The sequence below is a fragment of the Rhincodon typus genome, unplaced genomic scaffold, assembly GCF_021869965.1.
Source record: "Rhincodon typus isolate 14 unplaced genomic scaffold, sRhiTyp1.1 hic_rhity00007717, whole genome shotgun sequence".
Taxonomy (NCBI): Eukaryota; Metazoa; Chordata; class Chondrichthyes; order Orectolobiformes; family Rhincodontidae; genus Rhincodon; species Rhincodon typus.
The window spans coordinates 1-4,961 of record NW_025973355.1 but is presented as its reverse complement, the minus strand read 5'-3'; the positions used below and the strand labels follow the sequence as shown (position 1 = coordinate 4,961).

Sequence of the window (4,961 nt, the reverse complement as noted above, 5' to 3'; positions counted from 1 at the left end):
CTGCAGATCTTTGGACTGTGGGAGGAAACTGGAGTACCTGAAGGAAACCCACGCAGACACGGGGAGAATGTGCAAACTCAACAGAGACAGTTGCCCGAGGGTAGAATTGAATCCAGGTCCCTAGCGTTGTGAGGCAGCAGTGCTAACCACTGAGCCACCATGCCGTCTTCTACCTGTGTTCAAGTTGTGAGTGAACCTGATGACCTCCAATCAACTAATGTGCAGACACATGCCCCATTATAATTTGGTTGTTTAACTTTTTTGCTTTCTTCCACTCCGCAGATTAACAGTCTTAAATTGTCAAAAGAAGTTGAAAATCTGTCAAACCTCCAAGATGGTGTCATCTTCATCAGTCTTGTGTGCAGAATGTGAGTACCTTTTGGGGAACTTAAAGGGATAGTTGAAGAGTTTTTACTTTTGTATGTTCAAGTAGGAGATGATATTGAATGATCTAAGCCAAATTTGTGCTGTATTGAGGAAGGTGCAACCTCAATTTATGTTTCCATAGCACGTTTAGTAAACATGGTAAAATGTTCCAAGGCATATCAAAGGAGCATCATTGAAAAACAATGAGTTGGGCAGTGTACCAAAAGGGTCTGAAGAACTGCATTATGAATAGACCGATAATGTCAGTATTAGCTCTGACTCTGCAGGCTGCACTTGTGCCTCAGTCAGAATGGTATGGGTTCAAATCCCTGTCCTGACAGCTAAGCACAGACTTAGACCAACACTCTTTATTGTTGCACTGATAGATGCTGCTTTCCAACTTTGCAACCCCATCATTGCCACGCGCACACGCACGCACACCTCACCCAGTGAGGCCTGGACCTCAGTCCCAATGACTTGCCCACTGAGGTCATTTACTTTCCCGGCTGCTTTTCTGATCAGAGACTGGTTTTCTCCTGTGTTCACTGTACTTAACAGCAGCAAATGCGGGTGACAAACAGCCTGTGATTGGAGACCCTGAAAGTGACAGTGTCTCTCATTCAAGTAGGACCTTCCAATCAATTCAATTTGTCTCATTTACGGGATGAGCTTGCTGGACAAGTCCTGGTGATGAGCACTGTTTATGCTCTCTTTATCTAGAAATATCTGGGCAGACAGAATCATCATATATTTGAAATCAAATATTATAACAACTAACATATTTTCTTATTACAGAAGTGGAAAGGAAAATCCACTGAAGTTAATTGAAGAGAAAACCATTGAGGAGAGATTCCAATTTATCTGCAACTTTTTAGAATGTAAGTATAGAAAAAATTACTGCACAAAATTATAGAAGGTCTTGAGTAAATGTGTCCATGATTTTTGTTTTTGTTTTGTTCTTGAAGTCTTATTTCTCTTTTTGTACCTTTTATTCCCAATTAAATTTAATTTACCCAATAAAAACCTGGTGGCCCGCCCCTGGCTTGAATGGTAAAGACAGCATTGAAGACAGGGAGCTGAAGGCACTTGCTGCATTAGTCAGTGCTGAACTAAACGAGCTTCACTTAAACATGGTGTGTGTTCTTAATTAGCTGATCCAGCCAAAATTCCTACTTGGTGTCCAGTGGAAACTTTCCCACCTGTAAGCAGTTGTTCCCCATACTCCTCACAAAGAGAAATACAAATCTAAAAAGATTAGATCTGCCGCTGTTTCTGCTAGTGTGTTTACCTTTTTTAATTGGTATTATTAGAGTCATACAGCATGGAAACATTGGTCCAACTCGTCCATGTTGACTAAGTTTCCCAAACTTAACTAGTCCTATTTGCCTGCATTTGGCCCATACCCTTCGTTGTTCTTTCCTGTTCATGTACCTATCTAAATGTCTCTTACATGTTGTAACTGTACCTGCATCTACCATATCTTGTAGTTCGTTCCACATATGAACCACCCTCTGTGCAGAAAAAGTTGCCCTTCAGGTCCCCTTTAAATGTTCCCCCCCTCACCTTAAAATTATGCCCTCTAGTTTTGAACTTCTCAACCTTATCTATACCCCTCATGATTTGTGATGTAGGGATCAGATCAAATTAGGATGCTCTTTCAGTGAAATGGCAGGGGCTGGACTGGTTATAAGATTTGCTATGATGTAATGCAGCAACCAAACTGCAGCATTGCATGGGGAATGGGAGGCAGTGGCTGGACAGCAGGAAAACAGTATGCAAACCTCTTTGGGGGTATTTTTAACTTTGGAAAGCTGCAAGAACAAGTTACTCTTGATTGGATGTATTGTGTTGCTGAAATGAGAGAACAAATATTTGGAGCTGAATCCCTTGCTGGAGTATTTCTTTTTTACCCCATCCAATACTGGATGTCGCTTGCTGAGTTAATGATCCACCATAATGTCTGTCCATCCTTAATTTGGGAATGATAAGGAATAGTAGTGGACTTTATTATTGAGTCCATTCCTACCATTCATAGAGGAGGGGCTGGTCCAGTGGATGGTGACCTGGGCATGAAGAGCTGTTGTAATGACGCAATGAGGATGAGATTAATTAATCTTGAGCAGGCTGGGGACCAAACCTGGGATCCTGCTGTTCTGTGGCACTCTGTTCCCAAAGTAGTTGCCTTTCAAGTCCAATAACTTTTTTGGAGTAATTATGTAGGAGACTCAAATTGCACTTGAAGTATGAACTCTCTTTCTCTCTCCACAAATATTGTCAGACCTTCTGAATTTCTCCAGCACTTTATTTGTATTTCAAAGCATGCACACTACTTTACTTGTATGCTGCTACCCTAAGATGGTGTAATGTTTAATAAGCAGAGCTGAGCCTGTCACTTAGTCATGCTGTCTACATGGAATTTATTGATCAAGGTTGCATCATGTTTACTTTGTCCTTTTGAGCAGCATGACTGTTGTGTATGTAGTATATCAGTAGCAAGATGTTTTAACTCGTTTTTAAAAATGAGAAGTCTGCAACATGCATGAAATTTCACATGAACAACTAATAATGCTACTCTCTATTCATAGGTTCTGAAGTCCAGAAGACTCAGTCAGGTAAGCTTCCCTGCAAAGGTAATCAAAGTATAATAGTTGTATCTTGGAGGCTATTATTTCAGAAGTTGAGATATCACCTGCAAAAAGCAAAGAGAATGTCCATGGTTTGCTTGATGTCACTGCAGTGATGATCCAGAGAATTTTTCTGTGACCTCTTAACATAGTAAGATATAGGAGCAGGAGTAGGCTTTTCAGGTCATCAGGCTTGCTCTGCCATTGAATGACTGATCTGTTTGCAGCTGTATACCTCTTGGCTTAGTTGATGCTAAAACAAACTCTAACGTCTGAATTCAGATTGGAGGATTTGAATTTGAGTATTTTTTAAAATCTGAAAATACAAAGATTTTAGTTAAAGTGACCATGATGCTGTCAGATTGTTGTCAAAAGCCCTTTTTTTTTTTTGGAAGAGTACCAAATATCCTTATCCCACTCTGGCCTTCCATAGACTCATACGGTGCAGAAAAGGCTGTTCGGCTCATCAAGTCTGTACCATCAAAAATACACTACTTACACACGTCTCATTTTGCACTAAGCCATAGCCTTGAATGTCATGACACTTCAGGTGCTTGTCCGAGTACTTCTTAAAGGTTGTGAGGTTTCCAGACTCGACTACCCTTCTAGGCTGTGTATCCCACCATAGGGTGAAAAAACTTTTCTTCAAATCCCCTCCTGTGTTTCACTTTAAAGTAACACCATTTTCTTATTGACTGGCTTAACCAAAGTTCTATACAGCTCCAACATAATCTCCCTGCTGTTCTAATCTATGTCATGACTGATAAAGGCAAGTGTCCCTTATGCTTTCTTAACTTTCCTATAAAACTGACCTGCCAGCTTCAGGGATCTGTGGACAAGCACTCTCAAGATCCCTCTGTTTCTCCTAGCTTCTTGGTGTCTTGCCATTCATCTGCCCATCTAACCAATCCATTTATATTTTCCTGTAACCCAGCATCATCCCCTTCACTGTCAACCACCCAGCCAGTCTTTGTGTGATTTGCATTCCTCCTGCATTCTCACCTCAGCCTTTATGTGACTTCAGTCTCACACCAGCATGTTTGATGCGTAACTGTCCTCTGAAATGGTTCGGTGCATGGACTGACAAGTGGCAAGTAACATTTGCACCACACAAATGACAGGCAAAGACCACCTCCAATAAACTACAATCTAATTGCCACCCCTTGATATTCAATGGTATTTCCATCACTGAACCCTCTACAATCAACATCCTGGGGATTGCTATTGACCAGAAACTGAACTGGACCAGCCACATAAACACAGTAGCTACAAGAGCAGGCCAGAGGCGAGAAATACTGCAGCGAGTAGCTCACCTCCTGACTCCCCAAAGTCTGTCCGTCATTTACAAGGCATAATTCAGGAGTGTGATTGAGTATTCCCTTGCCTGGATGAGTGCAGCCCCATCAACACTCGAGAAGCTTGACACCAAACAGGACAAAACAACCTGCTTGTTTGGCACCACATCCACAAACATCCACTTCCTCTACCACTGACGCTCAGTAGCAGCAGTGTGTACCATCTACAAGATGTACTGCAGAAATTCACCAAAGATCCTTCGACAGCACCTTCCAAACCCACGACCACTTCCATCTAGAAGGATACATGGGAATACCACTACCTGCAAATTCCCCTCCAAGCCACTTACCATCCTGACTTGGAAATACATCGCTATTCCCTCACTGTCGCTGGGTCAAAATCCTGGAATTCCCTCCCTAAAAGAATTATATGTCACCATATAGCACATGGACTGCAGCAGTTCAAGAGGGCAGCCCACCACCATCTTCTCAAGGGCAAGTGGGGATGGGCAATAAATGCTGGGTGATGCCCAAGTGCCATGAGTGAATTTTTAAGAAAAACGCCCACCTATGTTTCATGAGATAACAAGGTGTAGAGCTGGATGAACACAGCAGGCAAGGCAGCATCCGAGGAGCAGGAAAGCTGACGTTTCAGGTCTAGACCCTTCTTCAGAAA

The 4,961-nt window shown here is 42.1% G+C and overlaps 1 long non-coding RNA gene across 1 annotated transcript; it reads left to right on the top strand.

The window, feature by feature from the left end:
- Positions 1 to 281: 281 nt before the first annotated feature.
- LOC125482254 lies at positions 282 to 2,978 on the top strand. The gene is made up of 3 exons (XR_007261585.1): positions 282 to 368; positions 1,162 to 1,244; positions 2,952 to 2,978. It is a non-coding gene; the product is annotated as an uncharacterized LOC125482254 (long non-coding RNA).
- Positions 2,979 to 4,961: the final 1,983 nt, after the last annotated feature.